Raw genomic sequence first — 25,325 nt, forward strand, 5'->3', positions numbered from 1 at the left:
TGAAGGACCACGACATGCGAAAGGACAATGACATGCAATCGACTGCAGAAAGTTCAGTTTATAAATACATACATACTTAGCAAAATATATCATGTCGCAGCAGTCTTAGCAATACCGCAGGTCACCGCACATAAAATACTAGCTGTAGCGTCTTGGTATGTGTGGAAACAAAATATCTTCAAAGAATTTTTCCACACGGCGACTTTGCAGAGGCAAAACTGAGGACTTGGAATTAAAGACATGCTTTTAAACTAAAACATGCCACTAAGACAGGCATCATGAAACTTCTGTTCCTCTCATTAGATCCTGGGGATAGGCACACTCCTGTTAATGTAGCACATATAGATGCCAGCATAGATTACGTTCGAAAGTACTATGTCGATTGGAGCTGTATAAGACTTCCACCAGCACAGACCAACATTCAAACCGTCTCTGATTATATTACCAGACATCGTCTTCGCAACCCAATTCAGATAAATTAATCTACTAAAAACTGGATGAACGTCTGGAAAAATATCAACAATAAAATTCCACCAACTAGAGTCAGCGCTGTATGGTACGACGTTGTAAACGAAACCATACCCCACAGTGGAACGATTATGGAAAATCAAACTGAGACCATCTCCATACTGTGACAAATGTTGGCTTGTAGAAACTGTAGCTCACATCTTCTTATGTGAAAATAGAATAAGAATTTGGAACTGGACTAGGAAGAAATTAACACTATCAACAGAACCACAGAAAGTCATATACCGATAATTGAAGCTTTACAACCCGACTGGAAATGTTACCTGTCCGCAAAAAATAACAGTTATTCGTGGCTTCTGGGACAGTTTGTGTTTTACGTCTTAACAATTAAAACTTCTAACTTAGAAGAGTACATGTTTATACTGAAGAAGAACGTTTTAAGCTGAAGAAGAATACCAAATATAAGGAATGGTTTCAAAATTTTTGATCTATTGCTTTATGTGGGCTACAAAGATGTGGAAAGTTTTATTGATTAGAAGCAGAATACTATTCTTTCACTTTTTTTATTCCTGGAATCTTCTTTTACGTTGGTTCTAAAATCAGAACTGTTCTAATTTGGCAAAACCCCTACGGCTCCAAAATTTCTTTCATTTATTGAAAAATATATGGCTTCCTTACAGACCTCATACGCATCCAGTGCATAACAACTTAAACTGTGAATATATTTCTGAATGAATGTTTGTTATGTATTTTTCCGTCACCCTTTTCACTGTTATAAGTTATGTTCTGCAAGGAATGCATGCCATTGGAGGCGATAATCTGTAATTTATTTTACCTTAATTATTACTTCAATTTTGTTCTACAGTTTAAGGCATATATGGGAACAAACATAAAACAGTGCAATGGTCAGCACGTCTGTCTAGTAAGCAGGAGGTCCAGGTTCGAAGCCCAGTCGGTCACAAATTTTCATCTGCCGTCGTCGCTGTATTTCAACGCGCTGTGACAGTGTCCTTCGATATTTAAGATGCAATTGTTTTTTGAGGCAATAGAGGTGATCTGCGAACATTTGTCTAGCCATTAATGTAACGGGACTTCAACGGCATCCAATCCTTAGTCATTGCTTCCTGACGGCACTAACCCATGTCATATACATGGGAATCAGATTGATCAGATTGTAGTGCCTATTTAGCCAAACAACGAATGGTCAGTATACAAGTATTTACCAACAGCAGAAGCAGGATTGCAGCGAACTGATCACTTACCCAAGTGCAACATAGAGTACCTTTGTAATGAGTCATTCCAGCTACATAGCTGAGGGTAATATTTGTTAAGCAATTCACTGCAGAATTAATGTAATACCCACACGATGATGTCTGTAGTCATACTGTATCATTAGCAGCTCACGAATGGAGTACTGTGTTCGTTAAATTGGATTACTTAAGCTGATGCCAAATAAAGAGAAGCGACAATGCCACAACACTGCACTTGTTGCGAGCCTTGACAAGAGCCCACTGTCTCTACTAACGATACTATATAGTTAATACATCTTACTTAAATAAGGTGACATGCAGGACGTGGCTTGGGTAAAAATTCAGTTTGTAACTTCCCATCGAATTAAAATACTTTAAAGTCATATTTGATCCAATATGTATTGTTGTTTGTCTCTCTAATGTTAATAGTATTGATTCAGATTGTGCGTGAACATGAAAAAAACACACACACACACACACACACACACACACACACACACACACACACACACACACACAGTTATTGATTCTAGCGATGAGTGACGGTGACGACTACTGTGTGTTGAACAACACATGCACCAATCAATTCCTCAGTTGGCGTCGAGTGGATGGGATTTTTCAATTACCTTGCATTGCAAGAATTGTAAGGAGGAGACTGAAAGTAAATGGACTTGTATGCTAAAGAGCTGCGACAAAGCAAAGCTTGACTGATTAGCATATAATTGTCCACATAGGTTTTGTGGACGAGTATACTTTTAGTAACCAAACCACCCACTATCATTACATAAGACTTCTCGAAGGCATAGGGGCACTGATTTCATTAAGTCGTCGATAGTGTAGCGTGATGGTTTACTTCCCACCATACGTTTTCTATACTCGTCCAAAGGTCGCCTGCATTTGTAGGTCCACATGGCAATGACCTTGTTACCTCTGCCCACACATTCTCTATCTGGTTGATGGTCAGTGATCGTGGAAGAAACGGCAACAGCTTTATCCTCTCTTGGCACTGAAACCAATCTTGCACTGCTCTGCTATGATGGATGGGGCTCTGCTCCTGTAAATAGACTGTTATCGTGTTACTTTATATATTTATATTTAAATAAAGCATTTGTAATAAGCACATTGTATTAGTATTTTCCATAGTGTTTAAGAATTAGGGCCCTGTCATATATAAGTGATCTAGTTCAAGAGTCCGATTAAGAATGTGGTTTACCCAGTCTATCATACGATGAGAGCCCTAGGTAGATATCCACATTAAAACTGACTGGTTGAATCCGATTAGAACGATCTGGTATCGAAATGAAATTACAAAAATCGGATAATTTGAACGTCTGTATTGCAACAATGCTGCACGCATAAATTCCTTTGATGGAGTAACAGGCAGCAACTGTCTAAGAAAAAGTGAGAAATATGTCTACTAGCAGCAATGTAACATAATTATAACCCACATTTATGTGATTGAAATATTGAATCGAACAATACACATCTATTTCAGTGGTGGGAAGATACACCATATCGGATTTGCTGATGACATAATAATGATAACAATAACAATAATAATAATAATAATAATAATAATAATAATAATATACCCCGTGGAGGCCCGGGAAAAGAATAGGCCTCCGGTATGTTCTGCCAGTCGTAAAAGGCGACGAAAAGAAAAAATCACTAATAGGGCTAACCCCCCTTTTAGTGTGATTACTTGGTTCAGGACAGAACTAAAGAAGCCTCTAAAGAAGAAGAAGAACTAAAGAAGCGTCATGGTCGGGGACGACGCTTGAACCCTTTGCCCGCCCACAATGGTAACGACACTGCTAGCCAACTGGAAAATGATTTAAATCCAAATAGAGGTGTTTTGCAGGATATGCTTCCTGCAACCACCCTCGAAGGAAAACAAAGACAGAGGATGAGATGGTCAGATGAAGTTAATTGATACCTCATGTTCTGTTATTACCAAGCAACAAACCTAGGAACCAACACAAATGGATACAGATCACAAGTATACACGACATTTATTACCAGATACCAGGAATTAAAATTTTTAACAGAACAACTACTACCTGATCAGATCCGTGTAATAATAAAAAATAACAGGATACCCCAGTCAGAATTAGAAAACATCAAACAACAAGTACAACAAATACTGGAACAAAATAATGTGCAATTAGAAGAAGAAGAAAATACAGTAATGGACTCAAACATCCCAGAGAAAACAAACAAAGAACAAAACGCGTCAATTAAACAATCAGAGGAAAACGAAATCTTAAGACAGCCACCAGAACAAGCACAAATAGAACACGAAGTGACACACATGTTAGATATAGAAGAAAAATTTCAGCTGACACATATAGAATACAAAGACACAAAAACAGACATTAGACCATTCTTGCATAGACCACCAAATAACCCACAAGTCGAAACAACAATAAAAACTATCAACACAATCATACACAACAAAATAAATGAAAACACAACTATGGAAGAGTTACAACTACTGGTTTATGCAGGAGCACTCACTACACTAAATATACACACTAGGCAGAGATCAGAACCAACCAACACACAGAAGAAACCCACAAAACCAGCATAGCAACACAGGCTACAGATCAGAATAGAAAAACTGAGAAAAGACATCGGACAGCTAACACACTTTATAAGAAATGAAATATCCAAAAACGAAAAAGGTAAGGTAAAATCTCACAACAAGAAGCAATAGAGCAATTAGATGAAAAGAAGCAGAAATTACAAGCATTGGCCAAACGACTTAGAATATACAAAAAAAGTGAAAATAGAGGGAAACAAAACCAAACATTCAACACAAACCAAAAGAGATTTTACCAAACAATAGATAACACACACATTAAAATAGACAATCCACCAAACATAACAGACATGGAACACTTCTGGAGCAACATATGGTCAAACCCGGTACAACATAACAGGCATGCACGGTGGATACAAGCAGAAACACACTCATACAAGATCATACCACAAATGCCTGAAGTGATAATTTTGCAACATGAAGTCACCCAAGCAATTAATTCTACGCACAATTGGAAAGCCCCTGGAAATGATAAAATAGCAAATTTCTGGCTAAAGAAGTTCACCTCAACACATTCACATCTAACTAAATTATTTAACAATATGAATATAATAGAGGGAAACATTCCACGTGGGAAAAATATATCTAAAAACAAAGATGATGAGACTTACCGAACAAAAGCACTGGCAGGTCGATAGACACACAAACAAACACAAACATACACACAAAATTCAAGCTTTCGCAACAAACGGTTGCTTCATCAGGAAAGAGGGAAAGACGAAAGGATGTGGGTTTTAAGGGAGAGGGTAAGGAGTCATTCCAATCCTGGGAGCGGAAAGACTTACCTTAGGGGGAAAAAAGGACAGGTACACACTCGTGCGCACACACACACACACATATATCCATCCGCACATACACAGACACAAGCAGACATTTTTGGTTATGGTTTGGAAGTGGGTTACGTATTATTGAGTATATATAGGCAGGATAAAATTGTATGGTAGATTCGGTAATGAGGAGAAGGTGAATACAAAGTGAAACTACTTGCAAAACAGAAAGAGAATATAAGATGACAGGAAAGATTTCGAAATGGTAAGTCACATCATCTTTGTTTTTAGATATATTTTTCCCACGTGGAATGTTTCCCTCTATTATATTCATATCATTAATTTGAACCCAACAATTACGTTTGTTATTGTCACTGTTGCATTTCGAAATCATGTCCTTTTATCCCCATAAGGTAAGTCTTTCCGCTCCCGGGATTGGAATGACTCCTTACCCTCTCCCTTAAAACCCACATCCTTTCATCTTTCCCTCTCCTTCCCTCATTCCTGACGAAGCAACCAGGGGTTGCGAAAGCTCGAATTTTGTGGGTATGTTTGTGTGTCTATCGACCTGCCAGCGCTTTTGTTTGGTAAGTCTAACACCTTTGTTTTTAGATATATTTTTTCCACGTGGAATGTTTCCCTCTATATATATATAGGTCGACAGACACACAAACGAACACAAACATACACACAAAATTCAAGCTTTCGCAACATACCGTTGCCTCATCAGGAAAGAGGGAAGGAGAGGGAAAGACGAAAGGATGTGGGTTTTAAGGGAGAGGGTAAGGAGTCATTCCAGTCCCGGGAGCGGAAAGACTTACCTTAGGGGGAAAAAAGGACGGGTACACACTCGCACACACACACATATCCATCCACACATATACAGACACAAGAAGACATATTTAAAGACCAAATATATAAATATGTCTGCTTGTGTCTGTATATGTGTGGATGGATATGTGTGTGTGTGCGAGTGTGTACCCGTCCTTTTTTCCCCCTAAGGTAAGTCTTTCCGCTCCCGGGACTGGAATGACTCCTTACCCTCTCCCTTAAAACCCACATCCTTTCGTCTTTCCCTCTCCTTCCCTCTTTCCTGATGAGGCAACGGTATGTTGCGAAAGCTTGAATTTTGTGTGTATGTTTGTGTTCGTTTGTGTGTCTGTCGACCTGCCAGCACTTTCATTTGGTAAGTCACATCATCTTTGTTTTTAGATATATTTTTCCTTCTTGGAATGTTTCCTTCTATTATAACTATATATATATATATATATATATATATATATATATATATATATATATATATATATATATATATATGATTCACCTGGTCCTACTCCAAATCCCATGCCACTTTCCTTGATGTTGACCTTCACCTGTCCAATGGCCAGCTTCACACGTCCGTCCACATCAAACCCACCAACAAGCAACAGTACCTCCATTACGACAGCTGCCACCCATTCCACATCAAACGGTCCCTTCCCTACAGCCTAGGTCTTCGTGGCAAACGAATCTGCTCCAGTCCGGAATCCCTGAAGCATTACACCAACAACCTGACAACAGCTTTCGCATCCCGCAACTACCCTCCCGACCTGGTACAGAAGCAAATAACCAGAGCCACTTCCTCATCCTCTCAAACCCAGAACCTCCCACAGAAGAACCACAAAAGTGCCCCACTTGTGACAGGATACTTTCCGGGACTGGATCAGATTCTGAATGTGGCTCTCCAGCAGGGATACGACTTCCTCAAATCCTGCCCTGAAATGAGATCCATCCTTCATGAAATCCTCCCCACTCCACCAAGAGTGTCTTTCCGCCATCCACCTAACCTTCGTAACCTCTTAGTTCATCCCTATGAAATCCCCAAACCACCTTCCCTACCCTCTGGCTCCTACCCTTGTACCCGCCCCCGGTGTAAAACCTGTCCCATGCACCCTCCCACCACCAGCTACTTCAGTCCTGTAACCCGGAAGGTGTACACAATCAAAGGCAGAGCCACGTGTGAAAGCACCCACGTGATCTACCAACTGACCTGCCTACACTGTGATGCATTCTATGTGGGAATGACCAGCAACAAACTGTCCATTCGCATGAATGGACACAGGCAGACAGTGTTTGTTGGTAATGAGGATCACCCTGTGGCTAAACATGCCTTGGTGCACGACCAGCACATCTTGGCGCAGTGTTACACCGTCCGGGTTATCTGGATACTTCCTACTAACACCAACCTATCCGAACTCCGGAGATGGGAACTTGCTCTTCAATATATCCTCTCTTCCCGTTATCCACCAGGCCTCAATCTCTGCTAATTTCAAATTTCCGCCACTCATACCTCACCTGTCATTCATCAACATCTTTGCCTCTGCACTTCTGCCTCAACTGACATCTCTGCCCAAACTCTTTGTCTTTAAATATGTCTGCTTGTGTCTGTATATGTGTGGATGGATATGTGTGTGTGTGCGAGTGTATACCCGTCCTTTTTTCCCCCTAAGGTAAGTCTTTCCGCTCGCGGGACTGGAATGACTCCTTACCCTCTCCCTTAAAACCCACATCCTTTCGTCTTTCCCTCTCCTTCCCTCTTTCCTGATGAGGCAACAGTTTGTTGCGAAAGCTTAAATTTTGTGTGTATGTTTGTGTTCGTTTGTGTGTCTGTCGACCTGCCAGCACTTTCATTTGGTAAGTCACATCATCTTTGTTTTTAAGTATATTTTTCCTTCGTGAAATGTTTCCTTCTATTATAACCATATATATATATATATATATATATATATATATATATATATATATTCATTTCATTGTTGCCCTTATGGACAGTGTTTGAACTCGAAAATCACATGATGACACAATTTTCACTTCTTTCCTTTCTTCCTCCTCTCTTCCCAAAATCTCTTCATCCTTTGGCTGTGTTCCTGTTTCCTTTGCTCTGTCCATAATGTTCCTGTCTTCTTTCTCTCCTTTACAATAAATTTTGCACTCCTAACTTTGTTTCTGAAGTATTTCCTGTCTCCTATCATTTGCCTGTTGATCCCTATCTGCCTTAAGTCTTCGTCTATTTCATGATACCAATTTGTTTTCTTGCTTGAGCTGTTTACTACATCAAAAATTTTCTTTGTAAGTCGGTTGTTGTCCATTCTCTGTATGTGCCCATAGAAAGTTAATCTGCGTTTTCTGATCGCGTCTGTTAGTCTGTCAGTGTGCTGGTACAGCTCTTTGGTAGGTCGCTTCATCCATATGCCATCTCTGTGAATTGGTCCAAATATTTTTCTGAGAATTTTGCGTTCTATTTTTTCTGTGTCTATGATGCCTGATGCTCCAATTGTGGTTGTTTCTGACGCGTACAATGCTTCTGGTAATACAACTGTTTTGTAGTGCCTAAGTTTGGCCTGCCTCGATATGCTTTTCTTATTATAATGTGACCATGTGAGTTTGTATGCCTTCTGGAGTTTCTTCGTTCGTTCCATGTTAGCCGCCTTGTTTGATCCTCCCATTTGTATGTACTCCCCTAAATACTTAAATTTTTCGACTCTTTCTACGGATCCATATACAGTAAGCATGGTGTGTACATTGTTGGTCTGTCGTTCCATATATTGTGTCTTCTCGTAAGATACCTGCAGACCTGTTTTGGCAGCTATTTCATGCAAGCATTCCAGTGCTTCCTTTGCCTCCTGTGTATTATTGCTGAGTATGGCTATATCATCTGCAAATGCCAGACATTTTATGATTGTTTTGGTTTCACGTGTTCTTCCCAGCTGTATTCCTTTAACTTGTTCCTCCCACTGCTTGATAATTTTGTCTAACACCATGTTGAACAGGATTGGTGAGAGCCCGTCTCCTTGTCGGACACCTGTGTGTATGTGGAAGGGTTCCGAAATTTCTCCCATGGACTTAATCTTGGAGGTAGTGTCTGTAAGCGTCTGTTGTATAAGTGCCCTGGTTTTTCTGTCGATACCATATTCATCCAGCATGTCAAAGAGTGTCTGTCTGTCTATGGAATCATATGCTTTTTTAAAGTCCACAAAGGTAACTACAGTGTTTCTTGCCTGTCTGACTTTCAAAAGTGTTCTCAGGTTCCAGATCTGTTCGATGCATGATCTCCCTTTTCTGAAGCCTGCCTGGTATTCCCCAATTTGCAGATCTGCTTGTGGTTCTAGTCTGTTTAATAGCACCTTAGAGAAAATTTTGTATGTAACTGGTACTAGCGAAATGCCTCTGTAATTGTTTGGATCTGACTTATCACCCTTTTTATGTAATGGATGGATCAATGCACATTTCCATTCCATTCCATTCCATTCCATAAAAAGAAAGATGATGAGACTTACCAAACAAAAGTGCTGGCAGGTCGATAGACACACAAACATACACACAAAATTCTAGCTTTCGCAACCAACGGTTGACTCGTCAGGAAAGAGGGAAGGAGAAGGAAAGACAAAAGGATATGGGTTTTAAGGGAGAGGGTAAGGAGTCATTCCAATCCCGGGAGCGGAAAGACTTACCTTAGGGGGAAAAAAGGACAGGTATACACTCGAACACACACACATATCCATCCACACATGTGTATGTCCTTTTTTCCCCCTAAGGTAAGTCTTTCCGCTCCCGGGATTGGAATGACTCCTTACCCTCTCCCTTAAAACCCATATCCTTTTGTCTTTCCTTCTCCTTCCCTCTTTCCTGACGAGGCAACCGTTGGTTGCGAAAGCTAGAATTTTGTGTGTATGTTTGTGTGTCTATCGACCTGCCAGCGCTTTTGTTTGGTAAGTCTCATCATCTTTCTTTTTAAATATATTTTCCCCACGTGGAATGTTTCCCTCTATTTTATATATATACTCCTGGAAATGGAAAAAAGAACACATTGACACCGGTGTGTCAGACCCACCATACTTGCTTCGGACACTGCGAGAGGGCTGTACAAGCAATGATCACACGCACAGCACAGCGGACACACCAGGAACCGCGGTGTTGGCCGTAGAATGGCGCTAGCTGCGCAGCATTTGTGCACCGCCGCCGTCAGTGTCAGCCAGTTTGCCGTGGCATACGGAGCTCCATCGCAGTCTTTAACACTGGTAGCATGCCGCGACAGCGTGGACGTGAACCGTATGTGCAGTTGACGGACTTTGAGCGAGGGCGTATAGTGGGCATGCGGGAGGCCGGGTGGACGTACCGCCGAATTCCTCAACACGTGGGGCGTGAGGTCTCCACAGTACATCGATGTTGTCGCCAGTGGTCGGCGGAAGGTGCACGTGCCCGTCGACCTGGGACCGGACCACAGCGACGCACGGATGCACGCCAAGACCGTAGGATCCTACGCAGTGCCGTAGGGGACCGCACCGCCACTTTCCAGCAAATTAGGGACACTGTTGCTCCTGGGGTATCGGCGAGGACCATTCGCAACCGTCTCCATGAAGCTGGGCTACGGTCCCGCACACCGTTAGGCCGTCTTCCGCTCGCGCCCCAACATCGTACAGCCTGCCTCCAGTGGTGTCGCGACAGGCGTGAATGGAGGGACGAATGGAGACGTGTCGTCTTCAGCGATGAGAGTCGCTTCTGCCTTGGTACCAATGATGGTCGTATGCGTGTTTGGCGCCGTGCAGGTGGGCGCCACAATCAGGACTGCATACGGCCGAGGCACACAGGGCCAACACCCGGCATCATGGTGTGGGGAGCGATCTCCTACACTGGCCGTACACCACTGGTGATCGTCGAGGGGACACTGAATAGTGCACGGTACATCCAAACCGTCATCGAACCCATCGTTCTACCATTCCTAGACCGGCAAGGGAACTTGCTGTTCCAACAGGACAATGCACGTCCGCATGTATCCCGTGCCACCCAACGTGCTCTAGAAGGTGTAAGTCAACTACCCTGCCAGCAAGATCTCCGGATCTGTCCCCCACTGAGCATGTTTGGGACTGGATGAAGCGTCGTCTCACGCGGTCTGCACGTCCAGCACGAACGCTGGTCCAACTGAGGCGCCAGGTGGAAATGGCATGGCAAGCCGTTCCACAGGACTACATCCAGCATCTCTACGATCGTCTCCATGGGAGAATAGCAGCCTGCATTGCTGCGAAAGGTGGATATACACTGTACTAGTGCCGACATTGTGCATGCTCTGTTGCCTGTGTCTATGTGCCTGTGGTTCTGTCAGTGTGATCATGTGATGTATCTGACCCCAGGAATGTGTCAATAAAGTTTCCCCTTCCTGGGACAATGAATTCACGGTGTTCTTATTTCAATTTCCAGGAGTGTGTGTGTGTGTATATATATATATATATATATATATATATATATATATATATATATATATATATATATATATATATAAAAAAAAGTGCTGGCAGGTCGATAGACACACAAACATACACACAAAATTCAAGCTTTCGCAACAAACAGTTGCTTCATCAGGAAAGAGGGAAGGAGAGGGAAAGACAAAAGGATGTGGGTTTTAAGGGAGAGGGTAAGGAGTCATTACAATCCCAGGAGCGGAAAGACTTACCTTAGGGGGAAAAAAGGACAGGTATACACTCGCACACACACACATATCCATCCACATATACACAGACACAAGCAGACATTTGTAAAGGCAAAGAGTTTGGGCAGAGATGTCAGTCGAGGCGGAAGTACAGAGGAAAAGTTGTTGTTGAAAGACAGGTGAGGTATGAGCGGCGGCAAATTGAAATTAGAAATTAGCGGAGATTGAGGCCTGGCAGATAGCGAGAAGAGAGGATATGCTGAAGGGCAAGTTCCCATCTCCGGAGTTCTGACAGGTTGATGTTAGTGGGAAGTATCCAGATAACCCGGACGGTGTAACACTGTGCCAAGATGTGCTGGCCGTGCACCAAGGCATGTTTAACCACAGGGTGATCCTCATTACCAACAAACACTGTCTGCCTGTGTCCATTCATGCGAATGGACAGTTTGTTGCTGGTCATTCCCACATAGAAGGCTTCACAGTGTAGGCAGGTCAGTTGGTAATTCACGTGGGTGCTTTCACACGTGGCTCTGTCTTTGATCGTGTACGCCTTCCGGGTTCCAGGACTGGAGTAGCTGGTGGTGGGAGGGTGCATGGGACAGGTTTTACACGGGGGCCGTTACAAAGGTAGGAGCCAGAGGGTAGGGAAGGTGGTTTGGGGATTTCATAGGGATGAAGTAAGAGGTTACGAAGGTTAGGTGGATGGCAGAAAGACACTCTTGGTGGAGTGGGGAGGATTTCATGAAGGATGGATCTCATTTCAGGGCAGGATTTGAGGAGGTCGTATCCCTGCTGGAGAGCCACATTCAGAGTCTGATCCAGTCCCGGAAAGTATCCTGTCACAAGTGGGGCACTTTTGAGGATCTTCTGTGGGAGGTTCCGGGTTTGAGGAGATGAGGAAGTGGCTCTGGTTATTTGCTTCTGTGCCAGGTCGGGAGGGTAGTTACTGGATGCGAAAGCTGGTTTCAGTTTGATGGTAATGGTAATGGTTCAAGGATTCCGGACTGGAGCAGATTCGTTTGCCACAAAGACCTAGTCTGTAGGAAAGGGACCGTTTGATGTGGAATGGGTGGCAGCTTTCATAATGGAGGTACTGTTGCTTGTTGGTGGGATTGATGTGGATTGACGTGTGAAGCTGGCCATTGGACAGGTGGAGGTCAACGTCAAGGAAAGTGGCATGGGATTTAGAGTAGGACCAGGTGAATCTGACGGAACCAAAGGAGTTGAGGTTGGAGAGGAAATGCTGGAATTCTTCTTCACTGTGAGTCCAGATCATGAAAATGTCATCAATAAATCTGTACCAAACTCCGCTAATTTCTAATTTCAATTTGCCGCCACTCATACCTCACCTGTCTTTCAACAACATCTTTGCCTCTGTACTTCCGTCTCGACTGACATCTCTGCCCAAACTCTTTGCCTTTACAAATGTCTGCTTGTGTCTGTGTATATGCGGATGGATATGTGTGTGTTTGCGAGTGTATACCTGTCCTTTTTTCCCCCTAAGGTAAGTCCTTCCGCTCCCGGGATTGGAATGACTCCTTACCCTCTCCCTTAAAACCCACATCCTTTCATCTTTCCCTCTCCTTCCCTCTTTCCTGACGAAGCAACCGTTTGTTGCGAAAGCTTGAATTTTGTGTGTATGTTTGTGTTTGTTTGTGTGTCTATCGACCTGCCAGCACTTTTGTTTGGTAAGTCTCATGATCTTTGTTTTTAGATATATTTTTCCCACGTGGAATGTTTCCCTCTATTATATTCATATCATTAATTTGAACCCAATAATTGCGTTTGTTATTGTCACTGTTACATTTCGAAGTCTTTTCTGTCATCTTCTTTCCTCCTCCTGTTTCACTTTGTATTCACCTTCTCCTTTTTACCGTAATCTACTATACAATTTTATCCCGCCGATATATACTCAATAATACGTAAGACGTAATAATATGTAACCCACTTCCAAACCATAACCAAAAAAATTTTGTTTTTCCGTTTTCAACACTGCCGCTGCTATAAAATCCACCGTTTCTAGTTCACAAACAATTCCTTTCACCTATTAAACAACCTTTTCAGCTATTCTAATAACTTCTGCTTTATTTCCGTTTCCGTTTTTCTGACATCACCGATCATTTTTAGCCGCTTCCCACAGGTTTTAACGTCGTTATTTCTTCATCCGACAATTGTTAGCCTCATTTCCATAATCTGCCACCACCAAACCACTCCTTTTAATACATCTTCACGTAGTTTTTTCGAACTTTTCCCCGCATTTCTCCACCCTTTAACGTGTTTTGGCGGCAACACAACCACCTAACCTTTATGCACATCGTTGTCTACCTACACAAGTTCACCACAGGATCAACATAGCCCAGCTGTAACCAACACCTTTTGGCCTTTTTTCACACCAGATCTCCATTTGCTTTCTAGTTCACCTTTATCTCTCCCCATATATTTTTATATTTATTTTCATTTTCATTTCATCCTCATGTTACACTTTCCACCTTCTAATACCATGTCACCCTCACATCACCTCCACAAGTTTTATTTACATTCCCTCCGCAAACATGCCTTCGCCCTAGCCAGATTACACTCCCATATTTTATTTTCTCAGGCTTGTCTGACATTTGGCATCACCCCCAAAGGCCTCACACTTAAAAGTTCCCATCTCTGGCTGCAACCCTTCTTTCCATCAGTCCCTATACCAGTTCCAAACTGAACAATCCATTGCCCTCACCCACCTAATCCTTCACCTACACATCAACTCAGCCAATCAACACACCCGTCAACTCCTATCCTTAATAAAAGTCCTCAATCTTTCCTCTCCCACATCCACACCGGCTGTTCAGAGCATCCTCCTACAGGCCAACCGCAAATTAGAACAGCATGCCACCCTCCACCTTAAAAAACTATCCAATCTCCCGGTTTCCCACCTCCGGAAAGGCAACTCACTCACCCTTCACAACCTTTCCAGCAAACCTCAACCTCCTCTCATTGCACACAAACCCAATCTCTCCCATCTACTCAAGCTCCCACATCCAGATCCACTCCCTCCAAAACCGCAAAATTCCAATCAACACAATCTGGAACCACAAGACCCCAATTCAGTAGTTAACCTTTCCTCCAAACCTCTCTTCCTATCCGAAACCTCTGTCCTATCCAAAGGCCTCACCTTCAGCCCCACTCCCAGATTTAACCAAACAGCCCTCGTCAAAGATTTACTGTCCTACACCCGTACTCTCTGCTGGAAATATCACATTGCCACGAAGAAAAATGATCCTAATCCTACTCCTAATGATCCAACTCCCCAAGACACTATCCAAATTGAACCCTGCCTGGAACAGTTCTGTCCTCCGTCACAGCAGGACCCACCTCCTCTTCCTCAAAATCACCCTCTCCAAACCTTCCAGGAATTTCTGACTTCCAGCCTTGCCTCTCAATCATTCTCAAAAAACCTTAATCCTACTCCCAACATCACCACTGCTGAAGCCCAGGCTATCCGTGACCTGAAGGCTGACCAATCCATCGTCATTCTTCTGGCGGACAAGGGTTCCATGACTGTGGTACTTGATCGTCGGGAGTATGTGGCTGAAGGACTGCGTCAGCTTTCAGACAACACTACTTACAAAGTTTGCCAAGGTAATCCCATTCCTGATGTCCAGGCGGAGCTTCAAGGAATCCTCAGAACCTCAGAGATGCTGAGTTGCAGATAGGTACAATGACACACACACACACACACACACACACACACACACACACACACACACACACAAAAATGCTGGCTGCTGATGCTTCAGCAGCCAGAGACTGTGGTCATGTGTGTCTCATATATATATATAAAAAGAAAGATGATGAGACTTACCAAACAAAAGCGCTGGCAGGTCGATAGACACACAAACAAACACAAACATACACACAAAGTTCTAGCTTTCGCAACCAACGGTTGCCTCGTCAGGAAAGAGGGAAGGAGAGGGAAAGACGAAAGGATTTGGGTTTTAAGGGAGAGGGTAAGGAGTCATTCCAATCCCGGGAGCGGAAAGACTTACCTTAGAGGGAAAAAAGTACAGGTATACACTTGCAAACACACACATATCCATCCGCATATACACAGACACAAGCAGACATTTGTAAAGGCAAAGAGTTTGGGCAGAGATGTCAGTCGAGACGGAAGTACAGAGGCAAAGATGTTGTTGAAAGACAGGTGAGGTATGAGTGGCGGCAAATTGAAATTAGAAATTAGCGGAGTTTGGTACAGATTTATTGATGACATTTTCATGATCTGGACTCACAGTGAAGAAGAACTCCAGAATTTCCTCTACAACCTCAACTCCTTTGGTTCCATCAGATTTACCTGGTCCTGCTCTAAATCCCATGCCACTTTCCTTGACGTTGACCTCCACCTGTCCAATGGCCAGCTTCACACGTCCGTCTACATCAAACCCACCAACAAGCAACAGTACCTCCATTATGACAGCGGAAGTACAGAGGCAAAGATGTTGAAAGACAGGTGAGGTATGAGCGGCGGCAAATTGAAATTAGAAATAAGCGGAGATTGAGGCCTGGCGGATAGCGAGAAGAGAGGATATGCTGAAGGGCAAGTTCCCATCTCCGGAGTTCTGACAGGTTGGTGTTAGTGGGAAGTATCCAGATAACCCGGACGGTGTAACACTGTGCCAAGATGTGCTGGCTGTGCACCAAGGCATGTTTAGCCACAGGGTGATCCTCATTACCAACAAACACTGTCTGCCTGAGTCCATTCATGCGAATGGACAGTTTGTTGCTGGTCATTCCCACATAGAAGGCTTCACAGTGTAGGCAGGTCAGTTGGTAAATCACCATTCATGCGAATGGACAGTTTGTTGCTGGTCATTCCCACATAGAACGCTTCACAGTGTAGGCAGGTCAGTTGGTAAATCACGTGGGTGCTTTCACACGTGGCTCTGCCTTTGATCGTGTATGCCTTCCGGGTTACAGGACTGGAGTAGGTGGTGGTGGGAGGGTGCATGGGACAGGTTTTACACCGGGGGCAGTTACAAGGGTAGGAGCCAGAGGGTAGGGAAGGTGGTTTGGGGATTTCATAGGGATGAACTAAGAGGTTACGAAGGTTAGGTGGATGGCGGAAAGACACTCTTGGTGGAGTGGGGAGGATTTCATGAAGGATGGATCTCATTTCAGGGCAGGATTTGAGGAAGTCGTATCCCTGCTGGAGAGCCACATTCAGAGTCTGATCCAGTCCCGGAAAGTATCCTGTCACAAGTGGGGCACTTTTAGGGTTCTTCTGTGGTAGATTCCGGGTTTGAGGAGATGAGGAAGTGGCTCTTTTTATTTGCTTCTGTACCAGGTCGGGAGGGTAGTTACGGGATGCGAAAGCTGTTTTCAGGTTGTTGGTGTAATGGTTCAAGGATTCCGGACTGGAGCAGATTCGTTTGCCACAAAGACCTAGGCTGTAGGGAAGGGACCGTTCAATGTGGAATGGGTGGCAGCTGTCATAATGGAGGTACTGTTGCTTGTTGGTGGGTTTGATGTGGACTGACGTGTGAAGCTGGCCATTGGACAGGTGGAGGTCAACGTCAAGGAAAGTGGCATGGGATTTAGAGTAGGACCAGGTGAATCTGATGGAACCAAAGGAGTTGAGGTTGGAGAGGAAATTCTGGAGTTCTTCTTCACTGTGAGTCCAGATCATGAAAATGTCATCAATAAATCTGTACCAAACTCCGCTAATTTCTAATTTCAATTTGCCGCCACTCATACCTCACCTGTCTTTCAACAACATCTTTGCCTCTGTACTTCCGCCTCGACTGACATCTCTGCCCAAACTCTTTGCCTTTACAAATGTCTACTTGTGTCTGTGTATATGCGGATGGATATTTTTGTGTTTGCGAGTGTATACCTGTCCTTTTTTCCCCCTAAGGTAAGTCCTTCCGCTCCCGGGATTGGAATGACTCCTTACCCTCTCCCTTAAAACCCACATCCTTTCATCTTTCCCTCTCCTTCCCTCTTTCCTGACAAAGCAACCGTTTGTTGCGAAAGCTTGAATTTTGTGTGTATGTTTGTGTTTGTTTGTGTGTCTACCGACCTGCCAGTGCTTTTGTTTGGTAAGTCTCAATACCTTGTTTTTAGATAAATTATTTAACAGTTACATTGCAGACCCATACACATTCCCTGATACACTTACACATGGAATAACCTATCTGAAACCTAAAGATCAAGCAGACACAGCAAACCCAGCTAAATATCGCCCCATAGCATGCCTACCAACAATCTACAAAATACACTCCTGGAAATTGAAATAAGAACACCGTGAATTCATTGTCCCAGGAAGGGGAAACTTTATTGACACATTCCTGGGGTCAGATACATCACATGATCACACTGACAGAACCACAGGCACATAGACACAGGCAACAGAGCATGCACAATGTCGCCACTAGTACAGTGTATATCCACCTTTTGCAGCAATGCAGGCTGCTATTCTCCCATGGAGACGATCGTAGAGATGCTGGATGTAGTCCTGTGGAACGGCTTGCCATGCCATTTCCACCTGGCACCTCAGTTGGACCAGCGTTCGTGCTGGACGTGCAGACCGCGTGAGACGACGCTTCATCCAGTCCCAAACATGCTCAATGGGGGACAGATCCGGAGATCTTGCTGGCCAGGGTAGTTGACTTACACCTTCTAGAGCACGTTGGGTGGCACGGGATACATGCGGACGTGCATTGACCTGTTGGAACAGCAAGTTCCCTTGCCGGTCTAGGAATGGTAGAACGATGGGTTCGATGACGGTTTGGATGTACCGTGCACTATTCAGTGTCCCCTCGACGATCACCAGTGGTGTACGGCCAGTGTAGGAGATCGCTCCCCACACCATGATGCCGGGTGTTGGCCCTGTGTGCCTTGGTTGTATGCAGTCCTGATTGTGGCGCTCACCTGCACGGCGCCAAACACGCATACAACCATCATTGGCACCAAGGCAGAAGCGACTCTCATTGCTGAAGACGACATGTCTCCATTCGTCCCTCCATTCACGCCTGTCACGACACCACTGGAGGCGGGCTGCACGATGTTGGGGCGTGAGCGGAAGACGGCCTAACGGTGTGCGGGACCGTAGCCCAGCTTCATGGAGACGGTTGCGAATGGTCCTTGCCGATACCTCAGGAGCAACAGTGTCCCTAATTTGCTGGGAAGTGGCGGTGCGGTCCCCTACGGCACTGCGTAGGATCCTACGGTCTTGGCGTGCATCCGTGCGTCGCTGCGGTCCGGTCCCAGGTTGACGGGCACGTGCACCTTCCGCCGACCACTGGCGACAACATCGATGTACTGTGGAGACCTCACGCCCCACGTGTTGAGCAATTCGGCGGTACGTCCACCCGGCCTCCCGCATGCCCACTATACGCCCTCGCTCAAAGTCCGTCAACTGCACATACGGTTCACGTCCACGCTGTCGCGGCATGCTACCAGTGTTAAAGACTGCGATGGAGTTCCGTATGCCACGGCAAACTGGCTGACACTGACGGCGGCGGTGCACAAATGCTGCGCAGCTAGCGCCATTCGACGGCCAACACCGCGGTTCCTGGTGTGTCTGCTGTGCCGTGCGTGTGCTCATTGCTTGTACAGCCCTCTCGCAGTGTCCGGAGCAAGTATGGTGGGTCTGACACACCGGTGTCAATGTGTTCTTTTTTCCATTTCCAGGAGTGTATTAACTTCAGTCATTACACAGAAATTAATGACACATACAACACAGAACAAAATTATAAATGAAGAACAAAAAGGCTGCTGCAAAGGAGCACGAGGATGTAAAGAGCAACTGATAATAGATACAGAGGTGACATATCAAGCTAAAACTAAACAAAGGTCGCTTCACTACGCATACATTGATTACCAAAAAGCTTTTGATAGTGTACCCCACTCATGGTTACTACAGATATTGGAAATATACTAAGTAGATCCTAAATTGTTACAGTTCCTAAACATAGTAATGAAAAACTGGAAAACCACACTTAATATCCAAACAAATTCAGATAATATCACATCACAGCCAATACAGATGAAGCGTGGAATATACCAAGGAGACTCATTAAGTCCTTTCTGGTTCTGTCTTGCTCTGAACCCACTATCCAACATGCTAAATAATACAAATTATGGATATAATATTACTGGAACATACCCACACAAAATCACACATTTGCTATACATGGATGATCTAAAACTACTGGCAGCAACCAATCAACAACTCAACCAATTACTAAAGATAACAGAAGTATTCAGCAATGATATAAATATGGCTTTTGGAACAGACAAATGTAAGAAAAACAGCATAGTCAAGGGAAAACACACTAAACAACAAGATTACATATTGAATAACCACAGTGACTGCATAGAAGCGATGGAAAAAACAGATGCCTATAAATATCTAGGATACAGACAAAAAATAGGAATAGATAATACAAATATTAAGAAGAACTAAAAGAAAAATATAGACAAAGACTAACAAAAATACTGAAAACAGAACTGACAGCAAGAAACAAGACAAAAGCTATAAATACTTATGCTATACCAATATTGACCTACTCATTTGGAGTAGTGAAATGGAGTAATACAGACCTAGAAGCACTCAATACACTTACACGTTCACAATGCCACAAATATAGAATACATCACATACATTCAGCAACAGAAAGATTCACATTAAACAGAAAGTAAGGAGGAAGGGGATTCATCGACATAAAAAACCTACATTATGAGCAGGTAGACAATTAAAAAAATTCTTTCTAGAATGAGCAGAAACTAGCAAAATACACAAAGCAATCACTCATATAAATACATCGGCTACACCACTGCAATTTCATAACCACTTCTACAACCCTTTAGATCACATAACATCAACAGATATGAAGAAAGTAAATTGGAAAAAGAAAACACTACATGGCAAGCACCCGTATCATCTAACACAGCCACACATCGATCAAGACGCATCCAACACATGGCTAAGAAAAGGCAATATATACAGTGAGATGGAAGGATTCATGATTGCAATACAGGATCAAACAATAAACATCAGATATTACAGCAAGCATATTATTAAAGATCCCAATACCACAACAGATAAATGCAGACTTTGCAAACAACAAATAGAAACAGTAGATCACATCACAAGTGGATGTACAATACTAGCAAATACAGAATACCCCAGAAGACATGACAATGTAGCAAAAATAATACATCAACAACTTGCCATAAAACATGAACTAATAAAACAACACGTTCCCACATACAAGTATGCACCACAAAATGTACTGGAGAATGATGAATACAAATTATGCTGGAACAGAACCATTATAACAGATAAAACAACACCACATAACAAACCTGACATCATACTCACCAATAAAAAGAAGAAATTAACACAACTAATAGAAATATCCATACCCAATACAACAAATATACAGAAGAAAACAGGAGAAAAAATTGAAAAATACATCCAACTGGCTGAGGAAGTCAAGGACATGTGGCATCAGGATAAAGTTGACATTATACCGATTATACTATCAACTACAGGAGTCATACCACACAATATCCACCAGTACATCAACGCAATACAGCTACATCCAAACGTATATATACAACTACAGAAATCCGTAATTATTGGTACGTGTTCAATAACCCGAAAGTTCCTAAATACAATGTAACATATACCGTACAGTTAAAAGGAAGTCACGCTTGATGAAGGTCCGCGTCACTTTCCATTTTTAACCAGACCTAAGGTCTGAGAAAAATAGAAATAATAATAATAATCCCATATGGCTGATAGGGGAAAGCCTACCCCAAATGGGTGGTACCAAGGAAATCAAATACTTGGGGTGCACCAAATACTAACACAATCCTAAATGGCTACTCAATCCGTTGAACCCAAAATCCAGATAAGTCTGAGTGAAAATTACCGCTACTCTGGTCATCGTCTGTTAGCTCAATGAGCTCGGCTAAAAATACTTGCTTCCAAAGGCTTCAACACACTGTGGTCCTGTCCGGTCCAGGTATCACCCAGGCCACACCAATGAAACACAAGCAAACGTGAACTGTGCAAGTAAAGTCAACTTTACCCCAGGTGGTACATAATCCACCCGTCTACAGGCAATAGTTGCATTTTCGGATTCCGGGGAGTCCACGCTAGCATGGCAGAAAATATCGAAGATCTCTGGTAAATTTCCCTACAAGCAGAAAACATGCATTTGAAAAATGAACTTCGATACATTGATCCAAACACGAAAACTAAATAATCTCACATAAGAAATCGACCGAAAAAAAATTCTCATCCTTGCTCTTCAAGAACCACGACTAACTGACAATGAAACCTTGCATTGCGGAAACCATTGCATCTTCAAGAGCAAAATACAACAAAAGGTAGCGAAAGGCGCACCAATCTTTGGCATGGCATTTCTTGAACACAGATCTATCATCAACTCTGTCAAAGAAATCACACCCATCAACAATCGACTTATGACTATAAAAAATATACACTCATCAATGCACATGCTCCTAACAACATCGAAAATAAGAAAAACACCAAAAATCTCGAAAAATTCTGGAACACACTCGAAAAAACTATGAGCAAAATTCACCAAGATGACGTGAAAATACTAATGGGAGACTTCAACTCTCTATTTGCGACAGAAAAAACCTATAGAAAAATCATTGGTACAAATTCAACACACCGAAACACTTACACCAATGGCACACGTCTGACTGACATTTGCCAACAATTCAACCTCAAAAGGATGTCTACCCACTTTAGAAAAAAACCAGTTGCCAGGTAACATGGTTGTCTACCAGGTGCAAGCTGCTTTCGTTCACCTTTCGAGACTCACTGAAAGCCAGATTTTTAATTCTTTTTTAGCAGAGCTACAAGCAGGCAGATATAAACTCAATAAGGGAATAGTAAGACAACGCTTGAGCAAAATTCGTCTTGCTACCTTCAGTAACCCTTAGTGTCAGAGCGAAAACGTTACGGTGCTGCCAAATTCATAAAGCCACTTTTATTTTGTGGCGACATATTTTTTGTTGTTGTGAACACATAATTTTATATATGAACTGCCACATTTTCATAATACTTGCAAATGATACAGGAAGTGAAGTAAATACAGATCTTTTCGAAGTCAAAAGTCGGTAATATCCTACTAATTCATGTTAAAATAGGCTCAATTGTCTTACAGATATTTAATGTTTTATTAAGATTAACTGCCGTCGTGATGTTTCTGTAGTAAGCTGAATTTAATTTGTATTAGTACAGTGAGCATTTTCATTGTGTTTTCCATTAGTTTACTGAATGCAACAGTAGTCATCAAAGAGAAATTAATCAGCAGCAGAATTTTCTTTCACAACATCTAAAACAATCTGACACTGCTTCGCCAGAAGATGGATAGTATGACACTTCCCGAAACGTTGCGAGATCGCTACCACCCGGCTGGAGACCCAAGAAACCTTTATCAATAGTTTACGCCGGGAAAGCCTACAGTCACATAATGCTAAACTAATTTACAAATTCTACACCCATAGAAACCTACTGGTTTTAACGGCGTCATTAAACCAGTGTAGTTTGAAGAGTATTTTTGTCTAGAAATGAATTGCCTTGATGATTAATCAATCAAGAGCGGGAAAGGTAAAATTTTATGAGTATATGACGACAGGGACAAGTGCTTGACAGATGACTTCCCTATCAATACAAGTGCCTGAGAGACGACTTTCCTATCAATCTCCTGGATAGTTTTGTTTCTCAAATCAACAGAATGCGTTATCATGCAGTAGCACAGGTGGTGTAGTTTTGTTGCTCGATTTTCTTACACTGCGACCGAAAGGTGTCTCACATGTTGGCAACAAATTCCAGCTGTGATGCACACACCCCTTGGGGCACAATTCGTAGCCCAAAACACTCTTTCGGACTATCAGATATAAAATATTATGTTCACACTACTCTTTGCTCAAGTTTACGTCTTATGGTGGGACTTAGCCTTTCATTTCTTCTTAGAAAGTGAACAATAAAGTCATCATAACACGTCACCAGTAACAGTACTGCATAGGAATGCTCAATGAGCAACGTGATGACGTTCAATAATAGTCACTCCGTTGATTTTTATTGTTTCGAATTAGAACATGCAGTACTCCTACACCAGACTTCTGAACTTTGCCTGTTGAATTCAAATGTCGCATGATGGTTAAATGGTAATTCATCACATGTATCAGTAGTCGAGACTTCCTTAATGTGCAAAATCATGCATGCCAGAACGATCTTTGTTGAAACAAGAATATCTTTTCCTGGCATATTTTTCCCAAAAGCACTCGCTTCACACACAGTTCAAATCTTTCTAGCTGCCTCCTCTGCATTCACCCCTCTGTTATACCAAAAGTAAATATTGTGTTGCAGATGTTACACCTTTTTCCACTTGCGACTCAATTTTACAATGCTTAATCGTAGTTCATGATTTTCAAGTATGCAAAATCCAATGCTTGACTGCAAGATGATAACTAGAACTTCAAATTCGAAAATGACAGTTGACACATACAGTGACAGCGTCGTGCTGCGTTCACATGGGCGGCACTGGATTTCAGGCGGCGGGTGGCGTCTGGCTGGTGGCCGCTGCAGCGCGAGGAAACGCACGAGCGTTAGCTGTTATGATCAAGACACAGCCACGAGCTGTCCTGTGGATCTGGAACTACTTGTTATTGCTGGTGGGTAGAATGTGAAGCAAATTATCTTCGATGTTCAATCAGACTCATAACTTTAAACGAGGGCCGAAATCTGGTTAAAAAAAAAAAAAAAAATTACAGTTGGACACGAACAGGTGACTATAAGTTCAGAATGCACAATGATTACCACTAGACCATGGGATCACACAATGCAACATCATCTCGGAAATAGACAACACTTCCCCCTAACAGTTCCGCATCTTACAGTGTTGCCAGATTGTGCAGATGGCCGGACTTGGAGTTGTCAGGGGCAGTCAGTTTTATTGGCCCCCTTAAGTGAACGACTCAGGCTTAGTCTCTGTGGCGGCCGGTTGACGCTCAGTTTTTATGTCTAAGACTGTACACAGAACCAGGCTGTGCCACTGCATTAGTTTTTCCCTTGGCCATTTCCGGAGCACTCTCAGGACATGGTACACGTCGACTTTGCGGGCCCATTTTTGAGAAGTGTTTGGTTATTGATGGTTGATGCATTTCAGATTTTTCATGCATGGCCAAACTGTCCTCCATAATGTCGACTAAAACTATTTGCACATTTCAGTCATTTTTGCTACCCACAGCTCTCCCTGGAGCCTTGGCCCTGATAATGGGCAGCAATTTGTGTTGCAGAGATTTGCAGGTTCTGGGCGATGCCAGTTAATGGGTGGAGTCTGACAAAACATTTGCATGGGTGCCAGGAGTGGGGTCTTTCGCAATCCATTGCACCTCAGGCCACAAGTCCCGGACCTTTGCACCACATCGCGCTTTTCTCACGGGACTGAGCTGGGTCTTACAGCTAGCAGCAGGGGTGGGTGCCATGTGTCATGTTGGGCCACAAAGGCTGACTGTGGTGGATTTCAGTCAAGAGAAGCTAAGCTGTCATTCCATTCCATTTCATCTATTACTGGACTGTCGGTGCCACCATCTGCAAGCCAGCTGGTCAACATGATGTTTCAGTGGGAAGCTCACAATTGCAGCAGCACATTCACCTGCTACTGGCTCATTGAACCCTTTCCCATCCTACCTTCGACCATGGAATAGGGCACTGGTGGCTATAGTTCACATGGCTACTAATG

At 43.1% G+C, this 25,325-nt stretch overlaps 1 protein-coding gene across 1 annotated transcript in view; it reads right to left on the reverse strand.

The window, feature by feature from the left end:
* Positions 1–25,325, reverse strand: part of LOC126092181 (uncharacterized) — a 216,064-nt gene that overhangs the window by 47,798 nt on the left and 142,941 nt on the right. The gene's annotated exons all lie outside the window — the stretch shown is intronic.

Source organism: Schistocerca cancellata, chromosome 7, assembly GCF_023864275.1.
Source record: "Schistocerca cancellata isolate TAMUIC-IGC-003103 chromosome 7, iqSchCanc2.1, whole genome shotgun sequence".
NCBI lineage: Eukaryota > Metazoa > Arthropoda > Insecta > Orthoptera > Acrididae > Schistocerca > Schistocerca cancellata.